General features: G+C 41.5%; 1 protein-coding gene and 2 long non-coding RNA genes across 3 annotated transcripts in view; 2 read left to right on the top strand and 1 right to left on the bottom strand.

The window, feature by feature from the left end:
- CDH10 (cadherin 10) overlaps positions 1 to 24,841 on the top strand; it is a 408,163-nt gene that overhangs the window by 35,882 nt on the left and 347,440 nt on the right. The window lies entirely within an intron of this gene.
- The window catches only part of LOC309538884, a 65,781-nt gene that overhangs the window by 28,863 nt on the left and 12,077 nt on the right, over positions 1 to 24,841 (bottom strand). The window contains exon 2 of the long non-coding RNA XR_014222457.1: positions 648 to 740. This is a non-coding gene — a long non-coding RNA (uncharacterized lncRNA). The remainder of the gene's footprint in view (positions 1 to 647; positions 741 to 24,841) is intronic.
- Positions 90 to 11,607, top strand: LOC309538980. The gene is made up of 3 exons (XR_014222573.1): positions 90 to 527; positions 2,488 to 2,652; positions 10,740 to 11,607. It is a non-coding gene; the product is annotated as an uncharacterized lncRNA (long non-coding RNA).

Below are 24,841 nucleotides of genomic sequence, written 5' to 3'. Positions count from 1 at the left end.
CAAACTGCGGGAGGCAGTGGAAGACAGGTGTGCCTGGCGAGCTCTGGTCCATGGGGTCACAAAGGGTCGGACACAACTAAATGACTAAACAACACAATTGGTAACTCCACTCACTGTGCACATGCTAAATAACCCTGTAGGGAAGCAAACATGCAATACCACCTCCCAGTACCCCGCCAGGCTGTTAATATGTCTTTAGGGAAATGCCTGGTAGATTTTTTAGATTAAGAACAGTCACAATCTGACTGTGTGATTTACAGCTATAAACAAGAAGGTGACATCACTTTGAATGATTAATGCAGAAGGGCGAGAGCGGATGTCATCTCAAACTTAATGCAGCTTTGCGGCAGTTATGAGATGACAACATGTTAGAAAACAGCACTGCTAAAATTATAACCGTGCTTCTTCCTTCCAGACTTAACACTGCAATGATTTTGTATTATTGATGCATTCCAAAACAGTATCTCTTTTAGGACTGGCAAAGTTCAACCACTTTCCCATCAGGAAACCAAGACCATGAGATTCTGGTGATTATAATTTTTTTTTTACTCTGGACTTTTAATGGTCTTAGCCTCCCTGCAGCCACCCCTCTCCAATTCAAAAAGTAATATGCATTATGTAACTTATTTAACAATATGTTAACTTGCCTTACAATGTGATAAGCCAATGCTGCTTTCTTTGGGAGCTAAGCTGTTCACTTTGTGGAGTGGGGTCCTGTACTTCTGCTCCACAGTTCTGCCCTGGTGACAAAAACCATATTTTCTGTAAGTCTTACAGCTGAGGGAATCAGGGAAGCATTTCAATGGGACTTGGTTGAGAGTGACCTTCTATCATTTCTGCCCTTGTACACACATGCACAAAGCTACCCTGTTCTTCACAGCCTTATGACATTTGTCCTTCCATAATTGTTTACAATTTAATTCACATATTCCTTTCTAATGAAGGCTTCCCAGCCCACAGGAATAAATGTGATTCTACAGTGTTCAGCACCCCTTCATCTTACCACAAACCAACTCATTCTTCCCAGTTAAGCTAGAGTTTCTAAGCAGCTTTAGAACTCAATTTCCCTTTTTGCCTCCTGCTGTGCACTTTGTGCAGCAGTTTATTTCCTATCTTTAAACAATCTCTCCCTCCCTCGTCCTCTCAAGGTATTTGACATCTCAGCCATGATCAATTGTGAGCTTGCGGGAAAAGCTTGAGAACACACACAAAGACACTAAAGCGAAGTACACAAATGGCCTGGCCACAACAACTTCTAAGCACTTGCACACAAGCTAACTTCTAAACTAATGGAGGGGGAAATTCCATATTTAGCATTTCGAGCAGCAGGATACTATATTAAAAGCCTTTCTGCTTTTGAGAAACTGTTCAGAACTGCAAACAGCGAGGAGAGATTTCATATGCAGATGCATAGCCACAAACAAGAACTTATAGGGAGCTCATTTCTGTAGATAATAATGGTAATTACAATACAGTGGTACCTCGGGTTAAGTACTTAATTCATTCCGGAGGTCCGTTCTTAACCTGAAACTGTTCTTAACCTGAATCACCACTTAAGCTAATGGGGCCTCCTGCTGCTGCCACGCCGCTGGAGCACAATTTCTGTTCTCATATCTCAGGTTACATACGCTTCAGGTTATATGCGCTTCAGGTTACAAACTCCGCTAACCCAGAAATAGTGCTTCAGGTTAAAAACTTTGCTTCAGGATGAGGACAGAAATCATGCGGCGGCAGCAGGAGGCCCCATTAGCTTAAGTGGTGCTTCAGGTTAAGAACAGTTTCAGGTTAAGAACAGACCTCCGGAATGAATTAAGTACTTAACCTGAGGTACCCCTGTAACAAAATGATAACATATGAAAGCTTGCCTGGTCGCTTGTAACAACAACAACAAAAAAGGATCTAGTATGGAGATGGGTCACATAACCTCCAACAGTTCTCCAATGAAAATAGGGACATCCTATTCTACATCAAGAAGCTTCTCCCGTGTAAATTCCCCTGTAAACATAAAGGTAAAGGACCCCTGGACGGTTAAGTCCAGTCAAAGGCGACTATGGGGTTGCGGCGCTCATCTCGCTTTCAGACCGAGAGAATCCAATGTTTGTCCACAGACAGCTTTCCGGGTCATTTGGCCAGCATGACTAAACCGCTTCTGGTGCAATGGAACACTGTGATGGAAACTAGAGCGCACGGAAACGTCGTTTATATTCCCGCTGCAGCAGTACCTATTTATGTACTTGCACTGGTGTGCTTTCAAACTGCTAGATTGGCAGGAGCTGGGACAGAGCAATGGGAGCTCACCCTGTCATGGGGACTCAAACCGCCGACCTTCTGATCGGCAAGCCCAAGAGGCTGAGTGGTTTAGACCACAGTGCCACCCGTGTCCCTCTCATGTATGATCTCAAGGCACAAAAATGTGTCATATACCTGTCACCTTGAGCCAATTACATAATTATTAATTTGTTTTTATCATTGTTTTTATCATTACAGTGGTACCTCAGGTTACGTTACCTTCGGGTAATGTAATTTAAAGTTACGGACGCGGCAAACCCAGAAGTGTATACTTCCGGGTTTCGCCATGCGTGTGTGTGCAGAAGCGCTTTGCGCGCTCCGTGCGTGCACACAAGCAGCACTTCCGGATACAGACTTTTCAGGGTAAGTACAGACCCCCAGGACAAATTAAGTTCGTATCCAGAGGGTCCACTGTATATCCTGCCTTTTCCCCTGACAGGGACTCAAGATAGATTATGGCTGAAATAGTACTTCATTCCATTTTTCTGTTGAAGGTGTTGTACATGATCCCTCCCATCGCACATTTATTCTTTACAACAATCCTGTAAGGTAAATGAGGCTCAAGGTGACAGCCAATTTCAACCTCCTCTCTGGAGGCAGGTTTTTGGGGGAGTATTGGGATACCAGGTGTTATGCAACGAGTTGAATAGGATCCAAAATGCAGCAGCCTGATTGGTCCTAGAACAATAGGATCCAAAATGCAGCAGTCTGATAGGTCCCAGAACAATAGGATTCAGAATGCAGCAGTCTGATTGGTCCTAGAACAATGCAGCAGTATGATTGGTCTGCAGAAGCCACCAATCCAGCTCCAGATGGAAGTGAATCCACAATCTGATTGGCCTACAGGAGAATTCCGGAATTAGCCAATCACGTGCAGCCCATTGTGTAAATAATGTACATAAAGCAGATACTTTGAGGGGACTTTCATTCCTCCTCACCACTATGAGCTGAATAAAGAGCATGAAATCCACTCTTGACTCTGAGTATATTTCACCGTGGATTCCCTACAGACATTTGCTGCACTAGGCATGGAAACCTTTCCAAAGGTTGTTCCCAACCTCACCACCACCAGCCTCAAATGATTAATGTAGTTTGGCTGCTGGGTAGCAAACTGCCATCTCAGAATTCTGCTGGTCATTCTATCCTTCATGGTCAATACATTTAACAACTTAGACTGATAATTTAATACACTGAACACAACTTTGCTTTTTGACATTTAGAATGGAAATGGTTGTTTCAGGAATTCTACCCGCGACATGCACCTGCCCTACTTTATATCTTTAAAACACTTCAAAACTCATTGGTTCAACATTCATTTCATGCCTGAGCATATTCTATTACTATTAATTATTTTTTTGAGATACATTCTGAAGTTTCCTCTCTGTTTCTGGCTCATTTATTTTTCCTCTTCACCATCAATTAATCTACCATTTTTCTTTGTCCTTCCTCTTTCTCTTCTTTAATAATTTTATCTATTATTTATCTATTATAAAACTGTAAGTGCAGTTAACAAATGACAGAGTTGTTTGTTTTATTGCGCTTTATTTATTTGCAGTGGCTAGCAGTGTAGGCACTAAATAAGTACTATTAACAATAATATACCATATTTTTCACTCTATAGGACACACTTTTTCCCTTCCAAAAATTAAGGGGGAATGTATGTGCATCCTATGGAGCGAATGCAGGCACCTTGACTTCAGTGATGGCAACGCGAAGCCTCCAAAGTGCAGAGGGATCACTCCCTCTGCGCTCCGGAGGCTTCGTGTTGCTTTCACTGAAGCCTGGAGAGCAAGAGAGGTCGGTGCGCACTGACCCCTCTCGCTCTCTAGGCTTCAGGGATAGCCGCCTGAAGCCTTTGGAGCACAGCGGGTCCTCGCGCTGCGCTCCAAAGGCTTTGGGTTCCTTTTGCTGAAGCCAGAAGAGTCTTGCTCTCCCGGCTTCAGCAGAGAGGGAGAGCTGCACAGCGCCCCTTCAGCGAAGCGGGAGGAGAAATGGAAGGGGCTCCGTTTCTCCTGCCGCTTCGCTGAAGGGGCACTGAGTAGAGAGGGGGAGAATTTTTTTCCCCTGTTCTCCCCCTCCTATGGTCCGGTGCCTCCTATAGAGTGAAAAATATGGTGTTCTTTATTGTAATATAACTAGGCATATAACATCTATAGAAAAGAAGCCCATTCTTTTCCTTAAATAACTCAGTGTTAGAGGCATGCAACAGCTAGCTCATGGTATCTTCTGCTCTCTCTTTTGGTAACATCTGAAAATGCAAAATGTGTGATGAGGCATTATTGTGAGTTTTCCCAACAAATAAAGCAGCGGCCATTGAAGAAATGCCAGAAAATGGGACCATGACTAAGTGGGAACAAGATGTAGCAAATAATATACTGTGCATATGAAGACTTGGAAGGGCACAAAGGTCTTCTTTAAATATGCATATAAGGGGAAATTGTTCTAAAGCAATGCTAAGATGATATATAACTCCACAAATAAAAGTAAAATAAATAAGAACTAAGTGTTGGATATATTGGAAGATACTATTATTGCATGCTGTGGAAGTGCAATTTGGTATATTAGGTTATGAAATCCCATATGATCCTCTACTATTATTATGAAATTATGCTGATGACTCAATAAGGAAAGAACACAAAAAACTATTTTCATACACAGTAGCAGCAGGAGGAATGCTGTTGGCAAGGAAATGGAGGTTTCATGTAACACCCATTATTAATGAATGGATGAATAGATAAAATTTGGGAATTCACTTCAAAGTCTAAGCTGGCACATTTTTCTGACATCAAAAGATTCAGGACAAAGTTGAAATAGTTTTGTACCAAATTGGATCCCCTTTCTTGAGCACTGTCAAAAGAATTTTCTTCTCCCAAAGATGCAGTACAGCTTTGAAATGTTCTGAATTTTAAAGGACCGATTTTAGTTGGGTTTCTCCATCTTGCATTGTTTTTCAACTTACTTTATAAGCACTGGATGTGATTGGTTTTTTCATGTTCTTAAAACGTAATATTGTGACATTCAAATGCACAGTTGACCAGAGAGAGAGAGAGTGAGCGAGAGAGAGAGAGAGAGAGAGAGAGAGAGAGAGAGAGAGAGAGATTTCAAAATAAACTATCCTGCCTTTATTGTGATTCGAGGACCCGTCCCCCGCTTGGGAATAATAAAGACACTTGGACACAGGATATTAGGTTAATGGGCTACAAAAGGCCACAACTTTATTGATTACAGCAAGTGAGAAGGTATTGGCTTAGGCATTGGACAACTGCAATTTTGACTCCACCCACTCGTAGAGGGGTGAGTCTGATGAGGGGTTAACCACCAGTAGGGGGAGCCTGTTGATGAAAATACAACTATAAGCTCTCCCCCGATGTCACCGGGGGTCGTGCCATGGCCCCTTGCCACACAGGGCATCGGACAGGATCCACGACCACTGGATTCCTTTAACGGAATACCCTTAATTGAAGGGGTAGGCAATGGCCACACCTTGCCCTTCCATACACCAACAACACATTCCAATGCCTAACCGCCAAATACCAAGAAAGTTGTGACAATTACTATGAGATAGGTGACAAAACCAAGAGGCCGGTGCCAATTTGCCAATTGGAAAAAGCTACCAGCCCCCCCCCCCCCGGGCAAGCAGGGCAACCAACCATGGGTCCATAGCAAGGTCAAGCAAGAGGCTATGCACTAAGGGAGTGGTGGGTGGGTGACCTGTGGAAAACAGCTACGCAATGGTGGGGAGAGCTGGCGCAGCCGCATTTGAGTGGCTAAACCACCCCCCCACAGTGTGGTAGTTTGCAGATGCATGTATGTCACTTGATTTCTCATCATTTGAATGCCCACTAATTGATTGCATCTTGCAACTGAATTACCGCAGTGATCCCTCTTGTTGTTCTGGCTTCTGAGATTCAGAATATTTTTTTTATTGTTCTCCTCCTCCCAAAACTAGGTGTGTCTTATAGAATCATAGAATCATAGAGTTGGAATAGACCACAAGGGCCATCGAGTCCAACCCCCTGCCAAGCAGGAAACACCATCAGAGCACTCCTGACATATGGTTGTCAAGCCTCTGCTTAAAGACCTCCAAAGTAGGAGACTCCACCACACTCCTTGGCAGCAAATTCCACTGTCAAACAGCTCTTACTGTCAGGAAGTTCTTCCTAATGTTTAGGTGGAATCTTCTTTCTTGTAGTTTGGATCCATTGCTCCATTTCCGCTTCTCTGGAGCAGCAGAAAATAACCTTTCTCCCTCCTCTATATGACATCCTTTTATATATTTGAACATGGCTATCATATCACCCCTTAACCTCCATCTCCAGGCTAAACATGCCCAGCTCCCTTAGCCGTTCCTCATAAGGCATCGTTTCCAGGCCTTTGACCATTTTGGTTGCCCTCCTCTGGACACGTTCCAGTTTGTCAGTGTCCTTCTTGAACTGTGGTGCCCAGAACTGGACACAGTACTCCAGGTGAGGTCTGACCAGAGCAGAATACAGTGGCACTATTACTTCCCTTGATCTAGATGCTATATTCCTATTGATGCAGCCCAGAATTTCATTGGCTTTTTTAGCTGCCGCGTCACACTGTCGGCTCATGTCAAGTTTGTGGTCAACCAAGACTCCTAGATCCTTTTCACATGTACTGCTTTCAAGCCAGGTGTCCCCCATCTTGTATTTGTGCCTCTCATTTTTTTTGCCCAAGTGCAATACTTTACATTTCTCCCTGTTAAAGTTCATCTTGTTTGTTTTGGCCCAGTTCTCTAATCTGTCAAGGTCCTTTTGAAGTGTGATCCTGTCCTCTGGGGTGTTAGCCACCCCTCCCAGTTTGGTGTCATCTGCAAATTTGATCAGGATGCCCTTGAGTCCATCATCCAAGTCGTTGATAAAGATGTTGAATAAGACCGGGCCCAAGACAGAACCCTGTGGCACCCCACTAGTCACTCTTCTCCAGGATGAAGAGGAACCATTGATGAGCACCCTTTGGGTTCGGTCAGTCAGCCAGTTAAAAATCCACTGAGTGGTAGCATAGTCAAGACCGCATTTTACCAGTTACTTTACAAGAATATCATGGGGCACCTTGTCAAATGCCTTGCTAAAATCAAGGTAGGCTACATCCACTGCGTTCCCTTCATCTACCAGGCTTGTAATTCTGTCAAAAAACGAGATCAGGTTAGTCTGACATGACTTATTTTTCAGAAATCCATGCTGACTATTGGTAATCACAGCATTCCTTTCTAGGTGCTCACAGACTGTTTGCTTAATGATCTGCTCCAGAATCTTCCCTGGTATTGATGTCAGACTGACTGGGCGGTAATTATTTGGGTCCTCTCTTTTCCCCTTTTTGAAAATTGGGACAACATTTGCCCTCCTCCAGTCTGCAGGACTTCGCCTGTTCTCCAGGAATTCTCAAAGATGACTGCCAGTGGTTCTGAGATCACATCTGCCAGTTCTTTTAATACTCTTGGATGCAGTTCATCTGGCCCTGGAGACTTGAATACATCTAAACTAGCCAAGTATTCCTGTACTATCTCCTTAGTTATTCTGGGCTGTGTTTCCTCTGCTGAATCATTTGCTCCAAATTCTTCAGGTCAGGCATTGTTTTCTTTATCGGAGAAGACTGAGGCAAAGAAGGCATTGAGGAGTTCAGCCCTTTCTGTGTCCCCTGTTTGCATTTCACCATCTTCTCCTCTGAGTGACCCCACTGTTTCTTTGTTCTTCCTTTTGCTACGAACATACCCATAAAAGCCTTTTTTGTTGCTTTTAACCTCTCTAGCAAGCCTGAGTTTATTCTGTGCTTTAGCTTTTCTGACTTTGTGTCTACACGTGCTGGCTATTTGTTTGAATTCCTCTTTGGTAGTTTCCCACCTTTTCCATTTTTTGTGCACATCCTTTTTTAATCTTAACTCAGTTAAAAGTTATTTAGATAGCCACCCTGGCTTCTTTAGGCACCTTCCATGTTTCCGTCTCATTGGTATTGCCTGAAGTTGTGCTTTTACTATCTCCCTCTTAACAAACTCCCAGCCATCATGAACTCCCTTTCCTTTTAGTATTACTGTCCATGGGATCTCACCCAGCACTTTCCTAAGTTTTATGAAGTCGGCTTTCTTAAAGTCAAGAAGTAGCGTCCTAGTATGCTTGGCTGCTCCTTTCCACTGTATAGTAAACTTCAGAAGAGCATGATCACTTGCGCCTAATGATCCTTCCACTTCTACCCCACTAACCAAGTCATCAACAATGGTTAGGACCAGATCTAAAATGGCTGTTCCTCTTGTTGCTTCTCCCATTTTCTGGACAATGAAGTTGTCTGCAAGGCCAGTGAGGAATCTGTTTGACCTTATGCTCTTGGCTGAGTTTGACATCCAACAAATATCCGGGTAATTGAAGTCCCCCATTACTACTATCTCCCTTCCTTTTGCATGCTTGGCCATCTGTTCCAGGAAGGCATCATCTATGTCCTCCGTTTGGCTTGGGGATCTATAGTAAACTCCCACAATGAGGTCTCTGTTATTCTTCTCTCCCTTAATTTTGACCCAAATGCTCTCACTTTGGCTTTGAGGTTCTAAATCTTGGATCTCTTCACAGGTATACACATCCCTGACATATAACGCCATTCCTCCTCCTTTCTTGTCTGGTCTGTTTCTCTGAAATAGATTGTATCCCTCCATTATTACATTCCAATCGTGGGACTTATCCCACCAAGTTTCAGTGATGCCTATTATGTCATATTTAGTTTGCTGTACCAAGAGCTCAAGCTCATCTTGTTTATTTCCCATACTTTGCGCATTAGTGTACAGACATTGAAGTCCATTAATCATTCCCCCGTGTCTCTTATTTAAGGATTTTTTCCTCCCACCACTAGGTCTGCGTGCTGTTTGCTCCATTTGGTCTATGACATTTGGATGATCATCTGCCCTGCAAGCTCTGATAAGCTCCTCCCACAGCTAATCACCTGACTCAACAGAAACCCTGCCCCCTCTGACCTTTGCACAGGGAGAGCAGCTAATCAGGCACAAACACACACACAAGAAAACCCTTTGGTCTGGTGCATCTTATAGAGCGAAAAATACGGTACTCAACTGATTGCACTGATATCTTAGGGTTGCAGAGGACCCTGAAGGTCCACTCCTCTAATCTAATCTTTCTGCTAACTTAAAAACAAAACAAAAAACCCACAACTTAAGCATCCCCCAACAGGTTATCCAGCCTCTGCTTGAAAAACCTTCAGCACAGCCACTGGCCGTGTATGCAATTGGCCTCATTGTCAGAGTGCTTTACCATTGCAACCATTGGTCTACTGAAATCTATCCCAGGTATTTTAAATCCAGTATGTCTATTCCTGCCCTCTGGAGTAACAAGGGACCAGTCTTTGCACTGTTCAGAATGTGCACATCTGATGTTTGATCTGTAATGGCTTGCTCACACTAGTCATCGGTCCTGAATTATGTATCAGGCACCTAGTTACGAAAATGTATTAATGAATCATGCAGATAGTGATACAAATTCAGATGGACACCCCTGACACTCATAGGTTGATTTCTAACTGTCATACTCAAAGCAAACACATCAACATAAGTGGATTAAATTTGATTTTGGTGCATATACTTAGAGTTTGACTAATGCTGGATATGACCCATACAGTTTTCATCTTTTATTTGTGCCCCAATGGAAAATTTATTTATTTAAAACATATTTCATCCTACCTTTCCAACAACTGGTCTTCAGAGCAATGTGTGCCCTTTGCAACTGAATCAATGTCAGCATTATTTCTGGATTATGTTATTTTATTTATTGAATTTCTATACCACCCTGTTCTGTGAACTGGCCTGAGGCCCCTGGGTATAGGGCTATATATACATTATAATGATAATAATGATGATGATGATGATGATGATGATACCTGGAGATTTCAGGGTGGTTTACAGAATAAAATCAAAATATAAAACCACAAAATACATAATAAAAATAAAAAACCAATAACCCCCCCCCCCAAAAAAAAAACCCACCACATTTTAAAAGGGCATAGGATGTCAATCAAATCAACCAAAGGCCTTGTTTAAAAGGTTTAAAAGGGTTTTTTAAAATCCAAATATTTATGATGTCATAATAATGTCACATGACAGACAGGTGCATTGCCATGCCCACCTGTCAAAATCCTTTGCATGGGGTTCCTAAGCTTGGGACCCACAGAGCAAGGGGCATTGAAAGCCCTTGGCTTTGAAAACCTTGGAAATATGCCTGGCAGGTGCCCCACCCATGGCACATAAACATATGTCTCAAGCAAAATGCTAACAAATGAATTACATATTAGAAGTAGTCAGAACTCAATGAAGAAATTGCAAAGCTTTATAACCTTCACACTCCAGGTTCCTTTATGCTTTCCCACTACCTCACAGAGCAGTAAAGTAGTACACTGAAAACAGAGTAATTCACCTCTTTTCCTCTTCTTTTTTACAGCGTAAATGGTTCCACCGGCCCTGCAGAGCTTAGCGTACCAATTTATTTCATTATGAACAATTGCAGTCTCACGCTTGAGTCTACAGTTCTTTACATACTTCGACTCAAAAAGCATCTTTTATTAGCCATTAAAAGAGCTCTGCCAGATAGTAGTTTAGATCTTCTCATTGATTCATAATCTATTATGGAATTTGTCATATGAACTGTTGCTGGGTAAAACGACACGACTGTTCATTCTTACATTTAGCGCTAACATTGTTAATGCACTTCTGTAATCTTTATTTCTGTTACAAAATAGATTTTCCTTATGAACTTTGTCAACAATGCATGTGAAAACAGAAAATACTGTAAAACTCCACTGTACACATCCAGTAACCTGTACTCTTTAGGTATATTTAATTTATTGTATGAGGTATGCCCCATTGTTCAAGATCGTCATAAGAAAGAAATATATTCATCCTACAATCAGCTTAAAAGTTGCTTTGCGGTCTTCTTTATTTAAACCATCAGTAGCCCAATTCCATCCTGGCTAATGAGAAGTCTGTCTCTCTTGTACAGGTCTGGCTTGTTCCAGAATGTTCCCCAGTGTCTCACAAATCCAAAAATCTCCTCTTGACAACCCATCTCTGTCATTTTATGGATCAATGGTCTCGTTAGACAGTAAAATTCATGCTAAATTGCTGTTTTAGGGGGTGTTTTTCATTGTCTAGAAAGGATCAATCCATTTTCAATTACTTTCTATGGAAAAGCATGCCTTGTTTTAAGTCCGCTTTGTTTTAAAACAGGACTTCCGAAATGGATTACGGTCTTAAATCTTGGTACCACTGTACTCTGGAACATACCCATACCTCTACTGCTTTCTACAAGAAACAAGACCCACTGAGTTTAGTAGGGATTATTTCCAGGTAGGTGAGTAAAGGCTAGTAGCCTCAATGTGGGATTGTGATAGGATTTACTTGCAACAGTCAAAGAGTGAGCTTTGCATTTTGTTACATTTGTTATAACCAACAAAGGGGGGGGGGGTAAATTTAACCTACTCTAACTCATCCTGCATGTATCTCAATCCAGAATACCACCCACTGAGAAAAATGTGGCTGCATTTTCCAGGCCTTCAAGTTAACCAGTTTTTATACAAAGCCAAGAACACAACATAATGTGAAGTGCATTATAGATAGCAAAGTTTTCAGAACTGGTTCAGATGATCATTGATAAATGACACTCATATGTTGGCTGCCACAGTGCGGCAACCCTATTCAATACATTGAATAGAGAAGTGACAGTTACACAACTTGCCCAATTATGGGAAGACACCTGATTTAATCTTGAGCCAGGTTCCCTCTCCACCAATGAGAACCAGTGACTTTGTACAACATTTCACAAGCATCTGGTTTTCAACAAACCAACTTTCTCCTTCTTCAATTCCCAAATGTCTAGGGATGCAGATGCCATGTGTACCTCTAGGGTTCAATTTTTAGAATAAAGATATTTACAACTACAAATTAGCATCCCAAATAAAGCTGCATGTTTCCAAACTGTTGTTGTGGATCCGGGGGGGGGGGTAGGAAAAAAATAAGTCAACAGAACACAAAAGTGCTCTTTTAGTAACAGTCTTATGTCATCTGCAGCAGCAAGACAGACAACATTTGGACAAGGAAAGGTAGGAACACAGAGAAAACCAATTAATATTTTGAAAGGGGCTGATCTTCCGATAGGATATGAACTGAGAAAAACATTTGAAAAATGCCACCCTTCTGAAAATTATGCATTCACTTTTGTGGATAAATGCCCTGAATGTGAAATATTTTTGGTAAAGCAGAAATATCTGTGGAAAGTATTCACACATTCCTGCAAACAACTTCCCTTGCTAATCTGTGTGATCTTAAAAGTGAGATTATCATGTCTACCCAACCATACACATGAGATGTAGAGGTCTGTTAATACACAAGACTAATACTTTATGTATGTCTGCTTGTTCTTTGCCAATTTATGAGGCCTTTTTTGGAGGGGGGGTTGAATTTTATTACAGCTTTTATTATCAGTCTTCTCTTGGTACAGAAGTAGAAACTTCAGGGCAATGTACATAAACAATTTGTGCACTGAAGCCAAACATTTTCCCCCCTAGAGACATTGCTAGGAATTACCTCTATGTTGTCTCCACTAATTGCTTTATGCTTTTATCCACGGTTTCCAAGTCAACAGACCTTTTTATCTTTGAGAAAGATAATTAAAGGCCCAATTTTACTCTCATTCACATTGGTGTAAATCCTGATCCATGCAAGGCTGCAGGAAAAAAAATCTCCCAGGATAGACACCTAGCACAACAGAGCACTGTATAATATAGATAGTCAAAGTTCAGAAAAGCAAGCCGCAATGAAATAAACTTTAGCATTTATGTGGGCATTTCCCCATGTGGTTTCGTTATATATATTATATCTATAATCCTCACCATAACCCTGTGGAGCAGGCCAGTATTATAATTTTCGTCAAATTTTGCATGGCAGTCGGGTGGCTCCCTGAGGGAGACAGTGACTTGCCTAAATTAGAAGCTTATCTCTCAACTATTATTTGAATATCAGATGTTGCAACACATAACTCGGGTCCACAATCTCTCAACAACACTGCTCCCACAGCCCCTTCTTAATGGTAGTCTGGCAACATTACTCTTCTTCTAACAGCAAATGAGAAAGAAGAAACTTGCAACTAAGAGAAATACTTTGTTGTTAAGTTTATGTATCTTAAATGATTAATTCATCTAATCCCACATTTGAAGTACACTATCAAAATCCATGCCCAGGAATTCAAATTCACAATGGTGCTGTTAAAAGAGCAAATAGAAATATTCCCCACTTAGATGTATCCACAAGGGTAGCACTGGCTAGTACTTAAACTACTGCCATATTTCTATTTGCTGATGACAATGTAGTGTGTGCACACTCAGAAGATGGCATCCAAGCCATCCTAAATATCTTCACAGAAGCTTATGAAAAGCTTGATCTATCCCTCAACATCCAAAAAAACACAAAGTGCTGCACCAACAAGCACAAAAACAACCCCTCTGCAGTGCCACAAATCCAACTCAATGGTGCAACACTGGAAAGTGTTGGTCACTACCTGGGCAGTTATCTTTCCACAAAGGCTGACACTGATGCTGAAATCCAGCATCGCCTGAGCTCTGTGAGTGCAGCTTTCTCCCCACTGAAGTGCAGTGTGTTTGAGGACTGGGACATTTGCAGGGAAACCAAAATGCTTGTTTACAAAGCTATTGTACTACCAACCTTACTGTATGCTTGTGAAACATGGACCACTTATAAACGCCATCTCCAACTCCTTGAAAGATTCCATGAATGGTGTCTCCCAAAAATTGTACATATCTCTTGGGAAGACAGGCAAACTAAGGCCAGTGCACTGGAAGAAGCAAAGATTATCAGTCTCGAAGCAATGATTCTTCAACATCAACTTTGTTGGACTGGTCATGTTGTTTGGATGTCTGATTATCATCTTCCAAAGCAACTGCTCTATTCTAAACTTAAAAATGGAAAGTGTAATGCTGGTGGTCAGCAAAAGAGTTTAAAAGGCTTCCTTAAGGCAAATATTTAAAAAATGCAGTATAAACACTGACAATAGGGAAACAGTAGCCTCCGAGCGCTCCAACTGGAGAACAGCCTTTACCAAAGTTGTCATAGACTTTGAAGATACTCAAACTCAGAAAGAAAGGAGAAATGTTCTAAGAGGAAGGCACATTTGGCAAACCCTCACCATGATCAACTCCAGCTCGGAAACCTATGTCCCCACTGTGGAAGGACATGTGGATCCAGAATTGGCCTCCACAGTCACTTACAGACTCACTGTTAAGACCGTGATCATGGAAGACAATCTTATTTGGCTACGAGTGCTCGCCGAAGAAGAAGATGCTACTAATATAAATCGTTATTGATTCAATGCTTTAATCTTTTGGGTTACTACATAAACCTTAAATCTCCTTGATATTTCTGCCAATAGGTTTAGATGTGAGCTTGTTTTTTTAAAAAAATCAACAGAAGAGGGGCCAGTAAAATGTATCAATCTTCTGAGTATGCTCCTCAAAAGAAAGGGAAAGAGGGCACCGTATGTAAGTAAGACAAGGACAGAAAACAAGTAAAAATTCTACAAAAATTGATAAGATATCGCTGTTGTCCCTCCTTCATGCTGGACAAGGTGTATGGCCTCTGGCTGAATTGCCAGAATGCCACTCCCTTCATCCCCACCCCAGTTGCTAGACTACAACTTCTATCTTCACTGACTGTTGACCATGATGGCTAGCATTAATGGGCACTGAATGAGCACAATGAGGATTCCAGCTCCTCCTTAAATGGTTGAATCCACCAAAACACATCACTGAACCTAAACGGCTTTCTCCATGAATGCTCTATGGCCTCTGTTATGATCCACAACTAGCAAGTGGACTTAGAGCCTCTCTTCTGAGAAGCATGGAAATGGCAGTTCCCACCTGCCCATTTCCTACTTTGCCCCAGTACCTGTAGAATGGCTGAGATGGCTTGGGAGAAGATACCAATGCAGTTTCTTTCCATGCCACCTGGAGGCAGCATGAAATGGATCCATGGAAGAGTAAGAACCATTTTCAGCAATATAAGAATCAGCTGTCAAAAACATGGCATTAACGGGGGTTGCAGGGAGAAGCAAAAGCAAGAGAGTGAGGGAGAGGGAGAGAGAGAGAACATTGCTTTTCAAAGCTGTACAAAATGCCTTGAAAATCAAACAAACAGATTCAGAGTGGAGAAGCAACAGCAATTATGTTTCATGATCATGTACACAGTTGTCATGGGAAGCTGCTCTCAACTACCAAATACTCAGATTATTATTCCACACGATGAATCCCCTCTTGCACTCATTAAGGGGAGTACCAGAGTGCGAATAAAGTGAGGGAACAAGACAGCAGCTTTAAGAGGCTCCCTTCTCCCTGCCCTCAGATAAAAGACCCAAACACGCCCTGTGTGAACAAAATCTGCACCAATTGCAAACACAGCAAATAATTACAGTTTGGGTTTCCAGCTGCCCATTTCACCTCAGCTTGTTCTGGCTTTGCAGCGAAGTGAAGGGGCTATTTTTATTATTATTATTTCAAGCTCTGCTGCCTCTGTATCATTAATTAACCATGCAGGAGTTAAATGGTTGCACCACCACTTCTGCTCTTTACAATGTCATTAGGCAGCCCTCCAGGAAAAAAAAAAAGTAGCCTCTGTAGAGCAATCTAATTAATGTGAGACAGGGCAAAACCTGCACATTACCCAGCTCTTCAAATGGTCACAGGGGATTCTGACAGGAGTATAAGTCAGTTGTATGATAGCACAAGTGTTCAAAGAATCAAGCTTCTGGAACTAGGCACATCAGAAGGACTAGAGTCGACCTGTTGTTGAGGATGCATACTTGAGAGTTTATTAAGCAAGACATTTAGGAATATTGACTTGGGCCTAATCATCTGTTCTGAGAGAATGTGAATGAATCCATTCCCCGTTGCTTAAGTTTGCACTTAGGTAGGTATGGAGGTTTATATGAGGATTTATGGATTTGGGCCATACCTGCATATGTTAGTCATTTCAAGCTGGTGGGAGCTGAGGTAACAACAATCTTATATGTTTTCCTTTTCTGCCTGCTCACCAAAAGCACTGTTTTACTCATCACAGATGATTTAGCAAGTGGCTATTTTGAAGTCCACCCCACTTCATAAATCCATTGTCCAAACATCACAGTAGAAGGTGGCATTGATTTCAACACTGGTGGTTGGTTGGTTGATTGATTGAGGAGATGTCATAAATTCTGAAGAGAAAACTCCAACAACTTAAGCAGATCCAGTTGGTTTCAAAACATATTGTTTCACATGATCAGGTGACCACAGCTGGGTTTCACATTTGTCACATTCACTAGTAAATGTGAGTGGAAGGGGGGGAAATCCTTTGGCCCCAATTCATGGCATATTTCCCCTTTTCTGTCATTAACTGGTTCAGAGCAGTGAAGACCGGTCTTCTCAACCTGATAGGCTTTGGACTACAACTCCAATAACCCTTTACCATTGATGATGTCGTAGGCTGGAGCTGATGGGATTTGTAAAATGCACAGCACCAGGATGGGGAAAAGCTGGTCTAGACATTTGCGGCCACACTTCTAATTTTGGTATCAGGACCAGTGCAATCTGTTCTGGAAGGAGCTGCACTCGTTCTGCAGGAACTGGTTTATAGTATGGGAGTACTGGAGGATCCAATCTGTGTTTGGAGTCCCACTGGAGTGCTTAAGCCCAGCTTTGGCTAGTTTGCCACCTATGTCAATTCCTGGACCACAACAGCCTGGCTTCAGCTGTGCATACTCTAGCGACCTCCCTCTTGGAATAATACAACATGCTTTATATGGGGCTACCCCTGAAAATGGTCCGAAGGCTGCAGCTAGTGCACAATATCATCTCTAGGTTGGTAATTGGAGCAACCTGATGGGACCATGTGTCACTAAACCTGAAAGCAGCACATTGGCTGTCAGCAAGGTAGCTACCAGATTCGATTCAAGTTGTCAGGACTAGGACATAAACTCTTAAAAGATTTAGGGTCCAAGTACCCAAAAGAGTACCACCCCCTCCAATAGAAACCATCTTGTGTCTGTGTCTCTTTCATTCAGGAAGAATGTTCACCCTGATTACCAGGTATTTGATGGTTTAAAAAAACTGTTGCTGGCAACCTTGGTATTATTATTAATAAGGGTATGTGACTGCTTTTAGGACTCCCTATTGTTTTTCAATGTCTTTATTTCATTTTATTTGCCTTTTTAATAGCTTATCTGCTACTCAGGGCTCCTGTGGGAGGAAGGGAGGGATCGAAAATTATGAAAGAAATAAAGAACTGGGTAGCCTTCCTCCAATCCCATACAAGAAACAAGAATGGTATCCGTAAGGAAAGTATGCATGTTCACACATGCAAGTCCATCATCTGATGACAAGAGTCACAGGAAAATCTGTATAGGTGAAACCACAGGTAAATAAACCACAAGATGCAACATTCGTATCAGTGTGCAATGGATAGTTCAAAGTATCACTGAACACATGGCAGACAGATGAGAGGATATGTGCACATCATCTACACCCCTGAATTACACACTGATTTCACAGAACATGTGTATACAGTGGTACCTCGGGTTAAGAACTTAATTCATTCTGGAGGTCTGTTCTTAACCTGAAACTGTTCTTAACCTGAGGTACCACTTTAGCTAATGGGGCCTCCCGCTGCCGCCACACCATTTCTGTTCTCATCCTGAAGCAAAGTTCTTTACCTGAGGTACTATTTCTGAGTTAGTGGAGTCTGTAACCTGAAGCATCTGTAACCTCAAGCGTCTGTAACCCGAGGTACCACTGTATATACTACAAGTGTGTGCATAATGCAGGGCTCTTGCCATGTGATAATGAACTCTAGAAAATAAGAGGTTTCTTTCAATCATATATATAGACTTCCCCAGTCTGTGTACATGTCAACCCCTGTTAAGAGTTCTAATTTTAAACTGGCCCAATTATCCACATATCCCACAGGCAGCCAGGAGCAAGAATGTCTTCACCTTTTTAAAACAAAAAACAACAACAACAAACTTTATTATTCACATGTCTGCAGACCTTGGACAATACTTTGGAGCAGAAAACATAAATATAAGTTTGGTTACCAAATAGCTATTCTGAAAACATAACATTGCATTTGTGCTTTTAATTTGGATGAGTGAAGGGTAAACAAGAATGCTAAATCCCACTGTATGGCAGGAAACTTCAAGGAATTTTCACAATGTAAAAGACAATTTCAACCTTGAAAACACACATGAAGCATTTTCAACTCATTTGAACTCTGAATTGATTTCTGCTAAACATGACTCAAGGCTACAAAATTTTTATTTAAGTTACTGTTGCATCATCTGTCCCTCTAACAAGATGTCAAAAATAGCCTCTGGTCTACCTCCAACCGAGTTCCTCTTATCTTTTCCAGAAACCCATCTGCTACATCAATGAAAACAGACTTCACTTCCAAATGTATTTTAAGCATGTGTATTGAATCTGATTGTTACCTAACATTTCTTTTTTAAAAAAGAAGTGAATGCCACAAATTGATCTTACCCATGAATATTTGGATTAAGCAGACACATAAAAGCTATCCCCTTACCCCATGTTGAAGAGAATTTAACTTTAGGCTTCCTTTGGAGTGCAACTAGTAGGTAGATGGAGAGAAAGTTCTGCTTAGTATATTTTGTTTAATCAAGTTTAGATTACAATTAACATAAGCAGACAACTTCAAAGGATTTTGCATTCACAGTTCTGAATTTGGAAATTCCACTTTGTTTATAAATCCTAGAAACACAAATTAAAGGACGAACCAAAACCTTTCCATTCAATATGTTTTATTTATGGATTTACTTATTCTTGCTCACTAGCTGCGGGGGGTTAGTGGGTTTAGCTATTCATCTCAGATGTGAGGTTGTAAAATACGGCATTTACTGCCTCAGAGTTTAAGTAGGAAGAGGACTCCCACCATGGTGTCCCCAGTGCCCGGAACACCACCTGCAGCTCTGCATTCAAAACCACCTCTTTTTTCAGCTGCTTCAGCCCTCATAGATGTCAAGGGCAACACAAGTAGAAAATGGCCATGGGTCCCCACATCAAATTCTGCCTCATCGCTGCATGGCTCCTTCTAGCTTCTCTGTGCTTGGTGCAATTTCTGCAGCAGGGAGGTTCCCCATTTGTTTTTTGAAGCCTGAGAGATCAAGGTCCTTCATCAAGAACACATGGAGCCCCCAAAAGTAGAAAAGGGTCTCCACTGTAGGAGTTACAGATGGATATGGGGAGGCTGAACATGGGGGGAGAAGGGAGGGTGAAAAGTGCAGTTCTGTAGCTCTTTTCTACTCTTGTTGCCCTTTTGCAGCTTTAATATCTAAAGAGGGCTGAGTTATACAAAACTATACTAAGTAGTAGATCCATGTTCTTTCAAGCAAGGAGTGGAATGAAAATTTCCAAATTTCCCTTGATGAACACACTTCACTAGAAACGAAACTGCAGAAATACCAGCTATCACTCTAGTAGCCTAATTAGCAATGTAGAGTTATTAAATAGGCAATTAATGTCCCAGAGATTAATGTCCTGCTGGAGAGATTTGAATTAAATAGCTTTTGGACTCATAGTAAACAAAGGGGAATTTTTCGCCTAGATATCGATCCAATCCGCAATGCTCCAAACACAACCTCCTTTCACATGGAAGCTCATTTGAATTTGGCTGATAAGTCAATTCACAGAAAGTAGGATTGAATGGTTTGGAGAGGCTACATATTCTACAGGAAGATTTAAGATTTTGTTTTGGGAACCTTAATCGACCCTAGCATCATGCAAAGCAATTTCTGCTGGGCTTTCTCCATTGTCAGAGGCAGTCGTGCTTCTGAATATCAGTTGTGGTTCGAGGACCCGATCCCCGCTTTGTGGAATGAAGACGCACAGACACAGAGTATAAGGTTAATGGGCAAGAAAAGGCCACAACTTTATTGATTACAGCAAGTGAGAAGGTATTGGCTTAGGCATTGGACCACGACAGATTGACTCCGCCCACTCGGAGAGGAGTGAGCCCAAAGGGGTTTATTCACCAGAAGGTGGAGCCTGTAGATGCTAATACAACTATAAGCTCTCCCCTGATGTCACCGAGGGTTGTGCCATGGCCCCCCGCCACACAGGCATCGGACAGGATCCACGACTGCCGGATTTCTTTAACAGAATACCCAAATTTGAAGGGGTAGGCGATGGCCACACCTAGCCCTTCCATACACCATCAACACATTCCAATGCCTAACCTAACCGCCAATACCAAGAAAGTTGTGACGATTGCTACGAGGTAGGTGAAAAAACCAAAAGGCCTAATGCCAATTGGAAAAATTCCTACCAGGCCCCCTGTGCAACCTGGGCGACCAACCTAAGGTCCATAGCAAGGTCAAGAGAAAAACTAAGCCCTAAGCTCTAAGGGAGTGGAGGGTGGGTGACTCGTGACGAGAAGGCGGAAAATGAAGCAGAATGGCTGGCGCAGCAGTAAGTTAAACTGCAAACCACACCCCCTCCAAGCCGCCCGGTTGGGTGCTTACCTGTGGGCATGGTGCGCCAGCTAGGTGAGTGGGGCAGGGGGCGTAACACCCCCTTGCATGATGCAGAAATCGCGTCCCGCCCACAACACCTCCCCTCTTGGAGGAGGAGAGGCTTTGCTAGAAACTGCAGGAAGGAAGAGTGCTCTGGTACCTGGGTTCTGTTTGTGGGTTTCCTGCAGACATCTGCTACAGGAAGTGTGGCAAAATAATAATAATTAAAACAATATTTTGTCATCTCCATCCATTTCAAAAAATGCTATAAGTGAAACAAAACAAGCCAGTTATTTACAAAAAAGAGAGTCACAGTGTGGTCAGTGGAACTCACACAAATAGTGAAAGGATTAATAAAGCTAAAATTTTTAAAAGTACTCCCCCCTTGGGGAGTACAGGAAATTCCCTGGTGTCAAAAAAGCTTATTTATGTATGCCACTACTGTTGTCAGCCCAAAAATGGAAAATGAGCAAGGTCCCAACCAAAGAAGAATGACAACTTAAGTTGACAGAATATGAGCAGCTTGAAGACTTAACATATAGAATAAGAGAACAAAAAGAACATACGTTTAAAGAAGACTGGAAAACGTTTATTGAATATATGGGAAATAACTGTACAGCTGAAACCGCTGCCAGCAATAAGATAAATTCAACAGTATAAATAACTTTTGATGGATATAATGATGGAATACTGAATGGTATAGTTTCTGTAAAATATGCAGGGATTTATGATTTGTAAAATAAACCATGGAAATAGTGAAAGGATTAATAAAGCTAAAATTTTTAAAAGTACTCCCCCCCCCTGGGGAGTACAGGAAATTCCCTGGTGTCAAAAAAGCTTATTTATGTATGCCACTACTGTTGTCAGCCCAAAAATGGAAAATGAGCAAGGTCCCAACCAAAGAAGAATGACAACTTAAGTTGACAGAATATGAGCAGCTTGAAGACTTAACATATAGAATAAGAGAACAAAAAGAACATACGTTTAAAGAAGACTGGAAAACGTTTATTGAATATATGGGAAATAACTGTACAGCTGAAACCGCTGCCAGCAATAAGATAAATTCAACAGTATAAATAACTTTTGATGGATATAATGATGGAATACTGAATGGTATAGTTTCTGTAAAATATGCAGGGATTTATGATTTGTAAAATAAACCATGGAAAGAGAAGGTAAGTCATCGATATCTTAAGGATGTAAGAATGAGTATTTTAAAATTGCAAAGCAGAAAATTTAAATACACACACACACACACACACACACACAAAAGAAGGCTGCTCAGGTAAGCTGGGCTCTGAGCTTTGCTAGTGTATAAGTTTGACCTTCAAGGAAACAGCTCTGAAAATGCTTAAACCCATTGTATTGGCACCTGGGTCTACCAGAAAAGTAGGCCTGCAAACAATGGGAATGCTTAAATGAATATTTGCACAAACAGGGATCAAACACGAAAGTTTTGTTGTGCTTAGACTAAACTTGTGAAGAATACAGGGAATACAAAGAATAGATGGACTATGAAAGAATTTAAGGAAAGGAAGTGACTGAAGAACAGATGTAAAGATGAATTAGATAACCTAGAGACATGTGGTGAAAGTCTTTTATAATATTTTAACTAGGATTTATATATTGTAATGTCAGAAGTATGAATTTGGCATTATTGATTATGAAAAGTATTGTTTCTCTTCACTCTTTTTCTTGTTTCTTTTATCTTTCGTCTTTCTTCTTTTCTAGTCTGCATTCTGGAAAATTGTGTAGATAAATGTTTTTATGTATGGTTATGTATTGTTTCTATTTCTTTTCTTTTTTTGGAACATCTAATAAAATTTAATAAAAAGAAAGAAAAGTAGACCTGCTAATGTGGCTGGATAACCATCATAACAAGAGGGAGAGAAAAACTGCATGAGCTGAGTTGAGAGCTGGTAGCTCCAACAATATAAAAATTACATTACTGTTTTTTGGAAACAGAGGTGGAGAGTAGGTCTCGAAACTTCTGGCCACTGTACTACTTTTTGACAGAGATTGGATGAGCGGTGCATAGAATTGATCACCAGCCTGAGAGGCTGACAGAAATATTTCCCTGAGCCTCACTGAATTCAAATGGATTAGGGAAGGATGTGTGGGGGAGGAAATAATGTGGCTTTGAGATTCTGTGAAAACTTTTTTTAAAAAAATATTACTTGATATTTCAGTTGGTCAGCTAAGCCCTGGTTGCCTTTACAGACTACCCTTTCCTGATTTTAATGGAGGAGGAGGAGAAATGAAGAGTAGAAATAAGGCAATTAACTAAATACAGTGGTGCCTTGGGTTACATACGCTTCAGGTTACAGACGCTTCAGGTTACAGATTCCACTAACCCAGAAATAGTACCTCGGCTTAAGAACTTTTCTTCAGGGTGAGAACAGAAACCGCACAGCAGCAGCCCAGTGGCAGCAGGAGGCCCCATTAGCTAAAGTGGTGCTTCAGGTTAAGAACAGTTTCAGGTTGAGAGCAGACCTCCGGAATGAATTAACTTCTTAAACTAAGGTACCACTGTACTGGAATGCCAATATGTTGCTTGTAGTCAAATGTATATTCCTGGTTAATAATAATAATAATAAATAATAATAATAAATAATAATTTATTATTTATACCCCACCCATCTGGCTGGGTTTCCCCAACCACTCTGGGCAGCTCCCTATTGAATATTAAAAACACAATACAGCATTAAACATTAAAAACTTCCCTAAACAGGGCTGCCTTCAGATGTCTTTTAAAAGTAGGATAGTTGCTTATTTCCTTGACATCTGATGAGAGCACGTTCCACAGATCAGACACCACTACTGAGAAGGCAGAGAAGGTTAACCTTGTCTACTAATAAACTAATAACCAAGAAGGTTAACCATGTATACTAATAAACTGGGGGGCCTCAACCACATGGAGCCATATTGCTGTGCATATTTCTGTCACCCCAGCCTCTTCAGAGGAGCAAAAAACTTACACGTTGCAGAGTTTCCCCAAAATAGACCAGAGGTACAGTGGTACCTCGGGTTACAGACACTTCAGGTTACAGAGGCTTCAGGTTACAGTCTCTGCTAACCCAGAAATAGTACCTCGGGTTAAGAACTTTGCTTCAGGATGAGAACAGAAATGGTGTGGCGGTGGTGCAGCGGCAGCGGGAGGCCCCATTAGCTAAAGTGGTACCTCAGGTTAAGAACAGTTTCAGGTTAAGAACGGACCTCCAGAACAAATTAAGTTCTTAACCCGAGGTACCACTGTAATTGTACTTCATTCAGCAGAGCTTTACTGCTACTGAAGGCAAATGAGCATAATGGTCACAAATCCAATACATTCAGGATTCGCACTGTTCACAGGAAATCCAGTTGCAGCGGACTTAACAATAACTTATAATAAGACAAATCCTTAACACTGTATCATACAGAACACCACAGCAGAACAAGAGAGATTGAAAGGGAAAGCGAGAGAAACCCAGGATCCCCCTGGGCTGACTATTATAGTTAGCATGACCTTGACAGAAAGGACAACAGAACCAGTTCAAGTCAGCTATACTCAGCTTCCCAGAAGAAATAACCCATACATCAGAAACCTTCTGCCTGCTTCTTTCACAAAGGAAGAAACCTTCTAGAACCCTCTTGAATTAAGTTGTATAGGAAAGATCTCTGCATATCAGAGCAATATTTTCTGTACTAAGAAATGCAAACTGACAATTTCACATACCTCTCAACAGTGCTATTTTTCTAGAAAAAGAGGTGCTGGAACTCAAAATGAATGCACCCACCTGAGAGGTGCCACAACTGAGTTCCGGCTGATAAAAAGCCTTGCCCATAAATATGCCACTGTCCAACAGAGTTGCTCAACTGACAATAAAGCTTGTATCAGTGGATGGGGGGAAGGCATTTTTCAGCAACTCCCTTCTCCCTGCAATTTTTAACCCCCGCTAACTCTGTTCTGATGGGTCAGTTGATGCTTCCCTTCATGTTTT

Source organism: Podarcis vaucheri (assembly GCF_965113315.1).
Source record: "Podarcis vaucheri genome assembly, chromosome: 8".
Lineage (NCBI taxonomy): Eukaryota > Metazoa > Chordata > Lepidosauria > Squamata > Lacertidae > Podarcis > Podarcis vaucheri.
This window is presented reverse-complemented; position numbering and strand designations above follow the sequence as displayed.